This window comes from Kogia breviceps, chromosome 3 (assembly GCF_026419965.1).
Source record: "Kogia breviceps isolate mKogBre1 chromosome 3, mKogBre1 haplotype 1, whole genome shotgun sequence".
Taxonomy (NCBI): domain Eukaryota; kingdom Metazoa; phylum Chordata; class Mammalia; order Artiodactyla; family Physeteridae; genus Kogia; species Kogia breviceps.
Window position 1 is genome coordinate 122139702 of NC_081312.1, and position 14721 is coordinate 122154422.

The window sequence follows — 14721 nt, forward strand, 5'->3', positions numbered from 1 at the left end:
CCGCACACACCCCTGAACCTGCAGGACACTGTGCCAGATGCAGGTTCACTTTTTTTTGGGGGGGGGGGTCGTGCCACACAGCACGTGGGATCTTAGTTCCCCGGCCAGGGGTCAAACCTGTGCCCTGTGCAGTGCTCAGTCCTAACCACCGGACCGCCAGGGAAGTCCCGGGGTCACTTTTTTTCGAACCTGGCTGTGAGCGAGCTTTTGCACCAGGCCCTGTACATGCCTTCTTTCATTTCATCCTTACAGCACCTCTTTGAGGCGTCACGGTCCCTATTGTACAGGTGGGCAAACTGAGGCTCAGAGAAGGTAAGAAACGCGTACACATCCTCAGTATTCAAAGCTGTTTTGCTCCAAAGTCCCTGCTCGAAAGGCATAACATGGGCTGTTTAGAAAGAAGAACCACCTTCCTGGCTGCAAATGCCGTGTGTGCCTGAACAGGAGATGCTGTTTATAATGAAAAACACTTGATTTCCCAAGTGCCTCGCTGCCACTTAGCAAACCTGAGTCTGCCTTCCTGGGCCTCAGGAAAGGAGGAAGGGTGTGGAAGTGTGCCTCCCCACCTGCCAGGCCCCGTGCCACCCTGAAGAGCTTGCACTACATCCAACAGCATGTAACTTGAGGACACAGACCAGGCCTGCGTTACAAGCTCTCTCTCAGGTGCCTGCCTTCCTCCCTGCCTGGGGAACAGGGACGTCGGTCTGGCACCTCCCTGCTAGCTGGCACTGCCACCTCTATACTGCGAGGCTTGTGCTGGGTATTCAAATGCTCAGTGCCTCGGTTTCCACATTTGTAAAATGGACATGAAAATAATCACACCAACCTCGCAGGATTGCCAGGGGACTAAAAGGGGAAAACAGATGAACAGAGCAGGGTTCAGGGCCCACACCCAGGTCCCAGCTTGCAAGGGCTTTGCCTAGCACCCCTGTTCTCAAATGGTTTGGTGTCAGGATCTTTTTACAATTTGAAAAGGATTGAGGACCCTAAGGGGCTTCTGTTACATGGTTTAACCTATTGATATTTATTACAGACAAAATTAAAACTGAGACAAAACTGAAATGTATACTAGTTACCTGAAGAACAATAATAAACTCGTATGTTAGCATAAATAACAGCTGTTTTTCATAAATCTACTTTCCAAAAAAAAATTTATTTTATTGAGAATAGTGGCCAGACTCTCTGCTTCTGCATTCAATTTGTTGTAAAATGTCGTGTTTTTTTTTTTTAATTGAAGTATAGCTGATTTACAATATTGTGTTAGTTTCAGGTGTACAGCAAAGTGATTGTTATATATATGTTTTTAGATTACTTTCCATCATAGGTTATTACAAGATCCTGAATATAATTCCCAGTGCTATACAGTAAATCCTTATTGCTTACCTATTTTATATATAGTAGTGTGTAAGTGTTAATCCCATACTCCTGAACATTGTAAAATGTTTTCATTGACGACTAGAAGAAAATCCAGCCTCATACAGACAAGGAGTTGGAAAACGGAACAGATTTTAAGAGCCTTTTCAGATCATTTTGGATATTCCTCTTTGACAAAACACTAAGACTTGTCAAGCACTAGTTTCTTAAAGATTAGCTGCAGTGTAGGACCTGAGCCCGTGTGGTGCACTTGTGTACTCTATGACCTTCCCATCTCCTGGTCTGTCTTGCACTCTGGCTCACTTATCCATGCATGATTTAGTAACTTCACGCAATGGTCATCTGGAAAACACTGGGTCACAGGGTTATGCACTTGGAGGGAATGGTTGAAAAAGGCAAATAATATCTGGGTGTTACTATGAAAACAGTTTTGACCCCGTGGACCCCCCCAAAAAATCCCAGGGACCCTCCTGGACCACACTGTGAGAACAGTGGGTTAGCAAAACTTCCTCATCCTCCACACATTAACCATGTTTTTTTAGAAGGACTCGAAAAAGAAACTGCCATGGAAAGTGAAGGGCAGTGAGAGTGCAATCACCTGCCTGGAGGGTCTCAGCCCCTCCCCAGCTTGCATGGACATGTGGGCACAGGAGCTGGCACCCCCTGATCCCCGCTTGCCGGCCTCCCCTCGAAGAACCCAGCCTGCTCTGCCCCTCCCTCCATCACCAGATGCTTTCTTCTCGCCACAAGACCCCTCATTTTCCCCCAAATAACAGACCTCGGTGGTTTGCAGAGGGCAGCGCCTGAGACGGCAAACTACAGGGCCCACGCATGGGCTGCTGCCCTTGGGCTTTGCAGTTGATGATTCTTGGTCTCTTGAAATTACATATGTAATGTGTATTTATAGCTAAATACATGGGTGCCCAGAAACTGCAACTCATTCATACATACATTTTTAGCATATCATTCGGCTACCAAGTTCCATTAAATCCTCCTTCCCGGGTCCCTGGTGTGGCTAGTCCTACGTCGGAAACAAGGTGAGGACTTCACAGCTGAGGAATGGGCTATGAACAGGCCCTGTCCCCAGTCTCTCCCACTCCAGGCAATCCGGTCTTCACTTTTGACCACCATTCTCTCCTGCTCTAAAGCTTCAAGGAGGCTTGGACATCCAAGCCTTGTGCAATCTGGTCCCCAGCCACTCTCCCCCACCATTCGCTGGGGCACATGCTGGACTTTCTAGCTCTCCCTCCCCACTCCCTCTCTCCATAAGCCCTCTCTTTTCATGCTCGCACCCTCCCCTGGACTTGACATCTGTCTGGCGTGTACAGGGCCTCATACATAGTAGATACTGAAAAAATTAACCTGACAAGGAATTTCTGAGCACCTACCATGTGCTGGGCCCTGTGCTATGCACCAGGAACATGGCAGAGAGTAAAGAGAACATTTTTGTCTTGTCTCCTGCAATTAACGTTCTAATACCCGTTGGCCCTTTGCTGCGGTGCTGTGAGGGCTCTTCTCTAGTCCAGCACTACTTATTCCTTCATGGCATTGGGTACTCTGCCTTTATTTTTATTTTCAACTAATTGAGGACACTATTCTGTGTTATATTTGCTGCCTGGAATACACTAGATCGATAACATTGCTGAATGGGAAGTAGATTAACCACAAATACCCACTGGAATAAGAATCAAAAAGATCCACGTGAGAGGTCCTCAGTGTCTGCTGTGTTAACCTGCAATATGATTGGTATGTTTCATATTTTAAGTATTTTAAATGCTGGATGGGAAAGAGCAACCCTCATCCCTGTCCTACATGGTGTTCTGCAAATCACAGTAATCAAACTGGAGATGCTGGCGTTGAGCACCCTGAGGGGGTGGTTAGGCGCTAAGGTCCTGGTCTCAAATCCCAGCACTGCTGTTTCTACCTGTATGACTGGCCCAAGGTACTTATATTCTCTGAGCCTCAGTTTTTCTCATCTGGAAAATGGGACAGGTGGAATTAAGTGTCAATGTGCTATCCTGAGAATTAAATGAGAAGGTCCATGTAAAGAGCCCAGCATGGTGGGACACACAAAATTCACTCTATTCATGAGACCTGCTGTTATCAATACTGTAGCCCCTGTTGGCACAAGCCCTTCGCAGGAAAATTCAAGGATGGCACCCTGATCTCCACCCCTGGTCTTACTCCTGTGACCATGTTACCTACATAGCAAAGGGATTTGCAGATATAATTAATGATGTTACTAACTCATCAGGTAGCCTTAAAATAGGGAGATGCTCTGAGTGGGCCTGACTTAATCACGTGAGCTCTTTAAAGCAGAGTTTTCTTCAGCTGATTGCAGAAGCTGATGTCAGAGATCTGAAGCAGGAAAGGATCTGACGCTCCACTGCTGCTTAGAGATGGGGTGGGGTAGAGGGTATCTGGCATGGAATGCAGCAGCCTGTAGGAGCCAAGATCAGCACCTAGCTGACAGCCAGGGAGGAGAGAGGGACCTCAGTCCTACAACCACCAAGAACTTGATTCTCCCAACAACCTGAATGAGTCTGGAAGCAGATTCTCCCCCAGAGCCTCAGGATGAGAGCCCAGTCCAGCTGGTACTTGACCTTGGACTTGTGACAGCCTAAGCAGAGAACCAAGTTGAGCCAGCCCAGGTTTCTGACCTACAGAACTGTGAGCTAATAAGTAGGTATCGTTTAAGCCACTAAGTTAGTGGTGATGCGTGAGGCCACAACAGAAGCTAATGTAAGCCCTGCTTGGCCTCTGGCCATAAGGCATATAAATTAAAAACATACCAGGTGCTTGTCCAAAGGGTTCAGGGATGGCACTTTCTGCATCCTTAATGCTGCATGGGTGATGCTCTAGGGCGGGGTCTGTCTGATCCATCTCTACCTCTAGCACTTAGCAGTGTGGCTATCACACCGTAGGTTCTCAATAATTTCATTTAACAAAATTTCAACTTCCTGAGCAGTCCGGAACAGAATGGCTTACAGCTCCCCAGATTGGCTTCATAATCGCATGACCAGCCAATCATAATGTGTTCAGGTGTACTAACCTGGACAAATTCCGGCAAAGTCCTCTTTTCTGCCTAGAGGAAAACTATATAGACACTGCAAGCAGTTCACAGGAAGCCACCCGGCACCCAGGGTAGGGATGTGTCCACGTGCAAATAAGTCTTGCTTTACACACCCACTGACACCGCCGTCGTCCCTGCCTTGGTCTGTGGCAGCCTCCCAGGGATCAGCTGGCCAGCCAAACCCTGACATTTTGCTTGTAATTGTACCTTCCTGTAAAAAGTCCTAGTTGGAGCAGTAAAAATAGCAGCTGCAACTTCCTGCAACACGGACAGACCAGTTGATCCTGGTGCCTGAAACAAAACCTGGCGACTCGACCTCACTCTGACTCCACAAACCCCTGCAGGCTGGGCTGGGGGTGGCAGTGGGGTGGGACCCAGAAAGGGCAGCCCACTCTGCCCCTGCCCTCACCGACTGCCCTCGAGCCAGCTCCTGAGTGAGATGCTCCCCTCACTCCCTTCATGAAAAACCCAACCCTCAGAACCATGGGATGCCTAACAAATGCAAAGATGTACCTGCAGCCAAGGTCTCAGCCTCCTCTCCTCCTGCCCACTGGCTGCAGAGGTACAAAGGCAGGATGCCTCCCGAGCAAAGCCCTGCGTCCACCTACTTGTTCGTCCGCTGCTATCACTGCCCCCACCCCATGTCTGTCCACCTTCCTGTCTGTGGCCTAGTCCCCCCCAGCTCCCCACAGCTGTCCCAACCAGGTCGGGCTCGTGGGGATAACAGAAGCCTCCACCAGGGCTTAGGTCCCAGGCGGCAGCAGGGCAACCGCAGCCAAGCCTGGATGCTGCTCCCTAAGGTGTGGGCCCGCTGTGTTAGAGCCCACTTGGGGAAGAACAGGAGAGCCTAACTATATATCCCCAGGCACCTGAATCCCAGCAGTGATGAATTCCTCCAGGGGCCCAGCCAGCTCCCTGGCTCCTGCATCACGGGACCACATGGGCCTGGTTTTCCTTGGCCCTGATCCCACCTTTCCTTTATCAATCCCCACAGCTTCCCCTCCTTCTGTCTCCAAATCAAGTACAAGGCCCTTTTGTCAATCTTTTGCTTATTTTAAAGCCTCCTGTTACAGGAAAACAGATAAGGACCCCCAAAGTAACAAACATGGAAATACACAAAGTTCTAGGAGCCCCAGACTTTGGTCTCTACCAACAGATAAACGGGGGATCAAGTCTGTGGTGACCAATGCCCCTTTCTGAGCCTGTCCCCAGACCAGCTAGAGGACCAGCTAGAGAACTTTCTCTGCCCTCCTGGTTCATTCTTTGACTCAGCTGGGTGAGGCCCTGCCCATCTCAGGGATGCAAGGCAGACATCCCACCTAAAGGCAGCCCAGCTCCTCCCCTGGACACACTGGCTGTTTAGAAACACTCACATCCATTCAAATGTTCCAGGCTCCAGATATCTGCCTTTCACTAGTAAAACCCATGATGTCTGCAGAGCTTTTCAGCATAAAATGAACTTTCAGGAATGTTTTCCCACGCGCAAAACAGCAGCCTGGCAGGGGGCAGGGCGGGGATTAAAGGGACCTCATTTCACAGATGAGTACACAGGGCAAAGGCTTCGCTGAGTCCCCAGCCGTGGTCACACCAGCGAGAGGCAGCACTCACTAAACCTTGATCCTCTGGAGAAAAACAATGATGGATTACAATAAAAAGAGAAAGCCTGAATAAACTGGATCACTTTTTTTTTTTTTTAAGGAATAATGAGATCCTTTTCCCCCATCACATTAGCTAAAAGGGAAAATGTGGATAATAACAAGCATGGTGAGGGCGTGGGGAAGTGGGCTCCCAGACACCATCAATGGGGGAGAAAACTGGCTTATTAGTCTTTGCAAACGGCACTTGGTTTTGACAATGAAAATTTAAAGACGAGAAAGATGTATGATCAAAGATGTACACGACTTCATGGATTGTATAGGGGGGAAGAAAAATCAGACACAACCGAAACGTCTTCTGTTAGGAGACTGTGAGCTGAAAGATGATGGTCTGGCCGCACTGTGGAATATTACACTGCTGTGAAAAGTGAAAGAGATCCACCACACAGTAAGTGATAGACACTGTGGAGTACTGAGTATGATCCACATTACATAAGCACAAAATCTGTATATGAAAAGGGGGATGAGAACAGTATGCCCCAAACTGCTGACAGATACTAAGGATGGGGCCACTTTCACACCATGCTCCATTTCTTCTTACATTGTTTGTTTATAAAGGGAACCTACTGATGTATGATTGAAATTAAAGACAATAAAACAACTTAAAAGGAACATGTTTTCCTTAGGCTCCCTACGCATCAGAAGATTCCAGAATGGAATGGCTGCAGCCTATCTCTGGGTCTCATCTCGACCCCCTCCCCAGCCCACGAGGTTCCCAGCCTGTGCACTTGCTGGGCACCCCCTTCCTCAGATCTTCCCACAGCTGTCTCTTGCCATCTTGGAGGTCTCGGCTCAAATGTCACCAGCCCAGAGCTCCCTCGTCTAAGCAGATGCCCTACCTTGATCCTTTTGCTCACACCTCCTTGTCCACCTTCTGCAGCCCAACCGCAGCTCTATTTATTTTATCCATCTGTGGTCTGCCTCCCCCAGTTGAATGGGGGCCCCAGGATGGTGGGGACCTTGCCTTGTTCTCTGCTGCACCACAGAGCCTGGCAGAAAAACAGACAGCAAAAAACATTCGTTGGCCACTTTAGGAATTGAGACACAAACGACAGTCCATTTCCTCAAGTGTCCAATGGCTCTGGCCACGCCACTCACAGCCTAGCACTGACCCATAACCACCTGACTACTTGTCTGTCTCCCAGGCCAGAGGCCGAGCTTGCAAGTACCGACCCTCTTTGAACCTGACTTTCCCTTACCAGTTTCTTGTCCAGGGTGAGCCATTCAGAAGGTGCTGAATAAATGTCTGTTGCCTGAATGGAGCTGTACAACTCGCTCCCTCGGATTTCCAAAGCCGCAAACAATACAGGTGCTCACGGGTTAAGGGACTTGCTGCCCAGGGTCTCGCAAGCCCAGCTGGGATGCAGCAGAACTTGAACTCTGGATGCAGGATGCAATCGCCATGGCTTTCTAGAAAAAGAGATCCTCCGTCTCTTGGCCCTCACTCCTGCCCAGACAGATCTGACCTGGCCAACTGCAAATCTGGCAGGCAGCTCATTCTGGGGTTTGAATGAGCCAAGCCTTTCTTATCTTAATTAGGAAATTAATTCCTTTCAGCCTAGATTGATCTGTGGTCAGCCTCTCCCTGGGGGCCCAACAGGAGCAGGAAGAAAATAAGCAAGCCTGAGTTTGAGTTTCCATCCTATCCACGCATCCTACTCTGACGGGCAAGCCACTGACAGTCCAAGGTGACTTCCTGGCAGACAGAGGTGGGTGGGGAGCGACAAAGGGGTCCTCCCTTTGGCAGCCGCTGACACAGTTCTCCCACGGCCCTGCTCAGTCCCCGCCTACCACCGGAGCCATCAGACTGGTCTTGCAGGCGCCTCCTTGTCAAAGTGCTGCATGCAGAAGGCAGGGAGCCTGGCGTCCTCCTCAGTCGCCCTGGGCTCCCTCAAGATCCCTCTTGCCCCCTAGGAAGTCTTTGTCCATCTCTCCTTTCAGAGGTGGCCCTAGGCTCTATGCCCAGGGAACACTCTGCAGGCGAGGTCTCACCCCATCTGTTCCAGGCTGGGTGGGGGGGGTGTCAATTTAAGTGCTCCCACACCTGCTGCCCTTCACACCTGGACCCCAAACTCCAAGGCAGTGGACAGAGGCAGGGGACCGAGGGAGGAGAGAGCCTGTCCCTCTGGAGTTACTGGGAAAGTCTGACTCAGTTTCCACTCACCAAGAAAGGAAAGGAAATAGCGCACCTGCCTACTACACCACTTTCATTCTACAGGTAGAAAAACGAGGGCCCAGAGGCAGAAGGTGACCTGCCCAAAGGTCCACAGCACCCATCAGAGGCGGAGCTGGAGCTAGGACGCCAGATTCCTGCCTTCTAATTCAGCCCCTCTGCACTCTACCGGCCACCTCTCCCTCTTCCTGCCCGAGAGCTATGCAAGTGACTCGAGCCTTATAAAATTACTTAATACCAGAGGACACAAGACCTTTTGAGATTTTACAGCAAGACATTTAGTAGAAGCATTGTACCGAAGAACATCCACCCATTTTACAGAAGAGCAAATCTAGGCCCATAGAGGTAAGGGGACCTACAGGAAGTCATACAGCCAGGTAGGGGCAGAGCAGGACTCCCAGAACCCGCCCCCCCCCCCCAACTTAAGTGCTCTTTCTGCTGACACGGTCCAGGTGTGAGGGTTCCATCTGTGGGCTAGCTGGTGAAGAGGTGCAGCTGGCCTTGGGCCTCAATCACACTGAAACAAGGTGGGGCCCAGAGAGCCTCATCTAAACTCTGTCCCAGAGGTGCAGGAGACCATCGTTGGGGGAGAGAATGGCTTGGGAGATATTTATGTATTTGCAGAAAATACAGTGAAATTTCCCAACTAAGCTGGATTTCTGAGACCACAGAGCTGGCACATTGAAAAACAGGTTAGTGAGCCACACACGCCTACCATTTTTCATCCAAAAGGTCACTGACAGGCCTGGGAAGGAAAGGTTTAGCAGTGAGAAAGAACAGCGTCTACTGGCACCAGAGGGAGGGAGCAGGGTGGGTGCAGGTGGCTGGGACTCCAGGAGAGGGCTGACCACAGACATATAAACAACATCTGAACCCGAGTCCAGTTCAAAGAGCCCATGCGCTTCCCCGCAACCCCCAACCTGGTGCTGAAGAGACTTAATAACAGGGAACCCTCCCATCCCTGAGTCCTCTCTCTGCCCTCCATCCCACAATCCCCCCTCCATGCTCCTAACAGCTAAGGCACCTTGAGTAAGTCTGGCAAGGTGAGTGCCTGAAGGTGACAGGTATCAACTTTAGCTACATATTAGACTGGGGTGGGAGCAGTGCTGCTCAGGGGCCAGATGGTCTAGGAAAGGGAGTAGAACCTACAGGGGAGGCTGGGCTGACTTCCATCACCTGGCGACAGATCCAGATTCCTAAGGGAAAAGGCCTGCTGGGATGCTGTGAGTAAAAGCTGTGGATGCATACACTTTCCCCACCCCCCACCCCCAGCTGTCCCAACTAAGTGTTTTCTGGCTGGGAAAACGCTTCAACAGCCCTAGTTGCCTAAGGCAATTCAATTATGAAATTTACCACATTAGATGAAAAGGAGCATCTCAATCAACCAATTCATTTGTGTCTGGCCACTCTGTTTTCTTGTGCCAGCTCTGCTAGCCCCCTCCTTTTTCAGGCCACACCCACACTGAGGGCTGGTACCATGGGACTAAGGGCTCAGGCGATGGGCTGGTCTTTGGGGCTGGTGGGGTGGGGTCTCCCATGATCCCCTGAGCAGATCGGCTGTATCCAGAAGCCACCCATCTTCCTGGGGGACTCCTGGGCCAGACCACCATAGTCCCAGGTGAACCTTTCCATCACCTCCCACCTGCATGCTCTCTGCCTTCAGCCTGCACCTGCCTGGAGGCTGGCAATGAAGTGGCCTCTGGAAGAAGTGTGAGTGGGTGGGGGGAGGTGGTGGCCCACGACATGCCTTTCTCATCTTTACTTAATCAAGGCATCCTCTCTCCAGGAAGCCTTCACCACCCGCGTACCTCCTGTGTCCCCTCAGCTCCCCTTGCTGCCTTTGTCACTGGGGTACTGTGCACACCTCAATGTGTCAGGGCCTCTAACCCACATGCCAGCGCACCTGGTCCAGGAGCTCCCCGAAGGCAGGGTCCCAATCACGCCCCTTCAAACCATGAGTCGATTAACGAATGAATGAACAAACCACCACTCCCTTTGATCCCCCCACCCCCATCGTGCATCACGGTAATAGATGGGAAGGAGAACCAAGCCTGCTTTCGCTGCAGACCAGGAAGTCCAAGGCCCGGGTAATCGTCCTCTTTCTTCCTGCTCTCCTCTCCCACACTGAGCGCCCGCAGGTTTAAGATGCTATTAAGGGACATCAGGCTGCAGAAGACGCCTCTGAGGTGGAGTGTGTCACTCGCCCGCGGCTCCTCTCTCTGCATCGCATACATAAATCTGGCTGCAGCCTGAGCACCGAGAGGAAGGTCTCTACCATTTCTCTCTGCCTTCCTTTGAGTAACCTGCATGGAGTCACTTCCTGACAAAGAGAATGGCTCAAGACGGAGATAGCTGCCGGGCACGGAAGACTGATTCCGTCATCCTCCAAAGGCACGGCTTGGGGACTCAAGGACCCCGTGTTAGAAGGACACCAAACCTGCCCCCGGTGGGGTGGACCTTGGTTGGGTCCTACTCCTCCCAGTGCCCAAATGCAAGCCTTCACCAACGCCCCCTTAGCAATCCTAACAGCACACCTGGGCTCAAAGAGCATCGGCCCCACCTGTGAATGGGCAGACTGAGGCCCAAGGTCCCAAAGGGCCTGAACCAAGTCAGAGTCACCAGAGTCCGGCCTGTGATCAGACTGTGGGGTTCCCGCCTCCTCTCCCCCTGGCAACTTCCCTCCCTCAGTCATGCCGCCAGAACCAGAGTGAAACCAAAATGCCCAGACACCTGGCCTTCTCTGCCCTGACTCACCAGGGAGGGCCAAAGCTCAGGGAGCCTTCCCCCACCCAAAAGCAACCCAGCAGGACCAAGAGTGGCTGCGTTAAACCTGCAGGGGACCTGGGTCGGCCTCCACCCCACCCCCTTTGTTAAGATCTCTATAAAGATTTCTCTGCTCAAAGATAGTGGAAATGAACTTTGGGTTCTTTGAAGCACCAGCAAAAAAATGTATGGTGCCCCTAGGGGCACAGAGTCCCAACCAGAAAGCTTCTCAAGCAACCACGAGGGGGAAAAGGAGTGGGGGGCGTGCCCAAGTGCTGCGGGGTCCCGGAGCCAGGGCAAGATGGGGTGAACAGGACAGCCGGGGCCAGAGAAGGCTTGCTCTGGACCTGCTACCGTGGCGGCCACCCTGGGGGGCAGGTGGGCAGGGCTTAGGACGGGTGACCATTCCCCTGCTGCTCCACAGCTCTCTAAACAGAGACGAGGGGCCCTGTCAGGTGGGACGTAAACGGCCGGGGCACAGGAGACTTCGGGCCGGGCTCGCGTGGACGACCTTTCCCTTGGTTAAACCCCTCTGCCCTAGCTCTGCACGAGGCAGGCAGCCATCTGGCCCTCGGCGTCAAATGAGCGGGGACTTCGCCCGGCCCGCGGCGCAAAGCCGGGCTGCTCACATCCTCAAAGACAGGCAGCCTCCTCTTTCCAGGATCGATAGTAATTTTTTAAAAAGAGAGTCTGCGGACTCAATGAATCAAGCACTCCCAGGGGAAAGAGTTGCAGCTCCCGCGCGCAACATCCATTTGCAAAACAATTCATTTTCTCGCTCAGAGCTTTCAGCAAATACCCTCGCCGCGTCCCCCGGCACTCGCGAAGAGGGAGGAGCGGGGTTGGGGAGGGGACGGCTCTCTACAGACCTCCACTCCCCACCATTGTCCCCGACTCCAGCCCCCCGAGACCCCGAGGCGGTTCCAGAGACTCGAGCCCCGCTGTGCTGCTAGCGGGGCACGCGGTCCCGCGAGGCTCACTCTGCTGGGGGCTCCCACGGTGGAGCGCGCAGGACCTGGCGCTCCTGGTCCCGGCCCGGGGTGGGGGGTGGTGACAAGTGCCAAAGCCGGCGGCCGGGCGCGCGGCTAGACCGGCCCGAGGACGGCGCCCCCAGCCCAGCCCGGGTACTCACCGCTCGGGGCGTCACCACCCGCCGCGCTCAGAGGCCCCTAGCCGCCCGCGCGAGGCTCAGCAGCCCTCGCCGCCGCCGCCGCTCCCCTCCCCTGGCTCGCAAAAGCCGCTGAGCGAACTGCTACCGCTGTACAGCCCGGGCGCCGCCAACAAACTAGTTTCTCCGGCCTTCCCGCCCCGCCTCCCGGCCCGAAGCCAATCAGAGGTGGTGTCTCTGTGACAGATGGGCATGCGAACCCGTAGTTAAGCCCGCAAGAGGAGAAAGGGGTGGGCGCTGGGCTTCCCCGGCACCGCGAGTGGGGGGGGGCAGGGAGAGAAAAAGGACTTCGACCAGATTCTTAAAGGGGCAGGCCCCTGCCCGCCCCCGCGGCCGAAGTTTGCGAACAACTGTGTTCCAGAGCTTTCCGAAGGAGGGAGCTCTGTAGATTGCAAATGCGTCTTCTGTACCTGGTCTGCGGAGACACACCTTTAGTTGTGAAAGTGTTAAGGGAACCGTTTCTTTTTATTTTGAGCTCGTTTCAGTGTTTGGGATTTTCTTCAGCCACTGAACCCCATCTGTGCTTGGAATATGTATTTTTCAGGGTACTTCAGCTCTCCTACCAATGTCATTTCTTACTAAGTTCCTTTGTAAGCCGACCTTCAAATATTCATTCATTCATTCATCCATTCATTAATTCACTCCACAAACATTTGCTGGATGCCTGAGCGATGGGCTAGGCTCAGAGTGGGGAAAATTATCTATAATTTCTCCTTCTTGCTTTCTGGGTTTGCATCTCATTCCACCACTTCAGGTTGCTGTGTATCCAACTTCATCTGTAACATGGCAGGTAAAAAGTCCTCATCGGATTATCTGAGGGATTAAAGGAGACAAACTCCTATGACAAAGTAAGTGTGCAACAAATGTCCTTTCTTTCCTCCCTCCCGCTGAAAATGGATAATTCAGGTAGGATACAAAAAGGATGCAAAAAGCCCTGGTAAAGTACAGAAAATGATAAGTGTTGTAAGAGCCAAGCATGGAGCGGGGAGAATTCCCAGGAAGCACAGTTCACACTGATGGGAGGTGCAAGGAAGTTTATTGGGGAGGTGATGCGACTACACAAAAGATTTGGATGAGGTGTAGGATTTTGACTGGTGGAAACTGGGAAGGAGAACCTATGGGTAGGAAGCTGTTTAGATTGGACAGAAGAGATTCCAGGCTTCAAAGTCTGTAAGATGACAGGGAAGACACTAGGCATTTTGGGGAGAAACAGCATGGTGTAGAGGAAAGGGTTTGAATCCCAGCTCTACCCTCAAGAGCTGTTTAAGACTGGAGGCAGAGTGCTCAGGCTCTCTGGGTGTTGGATTCTTACTGGTGAAAAGAAGATTCTAGAACTTATTTTGCAGGGTTATGGTAAAGATTAGACAAGAGCACGCATGTAATGGGCCTGGTAACTAATAAGTGCGCAATATAGATTTGTGTCTCCATTTGGCCTAGATCTGGAGATGGGTAAGACACGAAGGTTCTGTTAGTCAAGAGCAGTCTTGGCCAGAGGTAAGAAGCTAGCCAAGTGTGCTGCTAAGGTGCCTTCCAAGGGGAAAAGGGGGCATCAACATAATTGGCCCATTAAAGAAATGACACAGATCACATTTGTAATTTTAGCGTCCTGCCAATTTTCTAGAGCTTGAGTTTTTATATAATTGTTAGTTGGATGAAACTCCACATACCAAATTGGTTCTTAGCAAGTTCATAACCATTGCTTATTATTCCATTGAGACTCTCTGTGAAATTATAAGTGCCAACCATCTAAAATCTGGTCCACATTATCATTTTTTTCCCCTCCTCAACTCCAAGCTTAAATTAGGTACTGGAATAAATTAAAATTAAATGTAGGCAAGGGAACAAAATCAGACCAAGAACACTTGTTGAGTCATTGAATTTAGATATGATTTGAAAGGAATGGAGGGGATGGGGCTTGCATTGCCATCTGTCTCAGTTCTCACTGTAGACCCTGGAGCACCACCACCATCACAGCCCCTACCAACCAATGCTGTAATGACCCATTACCTGTTAGTCTTCCCCACCACACACGGAGTCCTGGGAGGGCACAGACCATGACAAGCTGTGTAGGCAACTTGGTTCCTCACACAAGTTGTGCACATAATTTTGAAAAACTATGAATAAATCTCATCTCAGTTAGAATCAGATTTTGCAACATTATGACAGAGAACCTAAAATAACTGTGAATTTTAAAAAGACAGAAGTTTGTTTCTTGCTCATGAAAAATAAACCTAAAGTTAAGTAATCTATGACTAGTTGGCAACTCCATAGTTTTAAAGAGCATGGGCTCCTGTACTTCCATTCTGCCATCCTTAATGCTTGGTTTCCTTTTGCTGATGCCTCATGATTCAAGATGGCTGCTGGAGCTCCAACTATAACATCTATCTTTCACACAGCAGGAAGGAATAAGAGCAGAAGAGCAGATGTGTGCCTCCTAACCGTGTTAACTCCATTGAAGCAAGTGCAAAAGTCCCACATGATACTTCCATTTATATCTTATGTAGAGGTTTATATG

The 14721-nt window shown here is 51.0% G+C and overlaps 1 protein-coding gene across 1 annotated transcript in view; it reads right to left on the reverse strand.

Moving 5' to 3' along the window:
* The window catches only part of KLHL25 (kelch like family member 25), a 62332-nt gene extending 49998 nt beyond the window's left edge, over positions 1–12334 (reverse strand). Inside the window, exon 1 of the mRNA XM_059058822.2 lies at positions 12171–12334. The gene's annotated coding sequence lies outside the window, so the exon portion shown is untranslated. The remainder of the gene's footprint in view (positions 1–12170) is intronic.
* Between the last annotated feature and the right edge of the window lie 2387 nt (positions 12335–14721).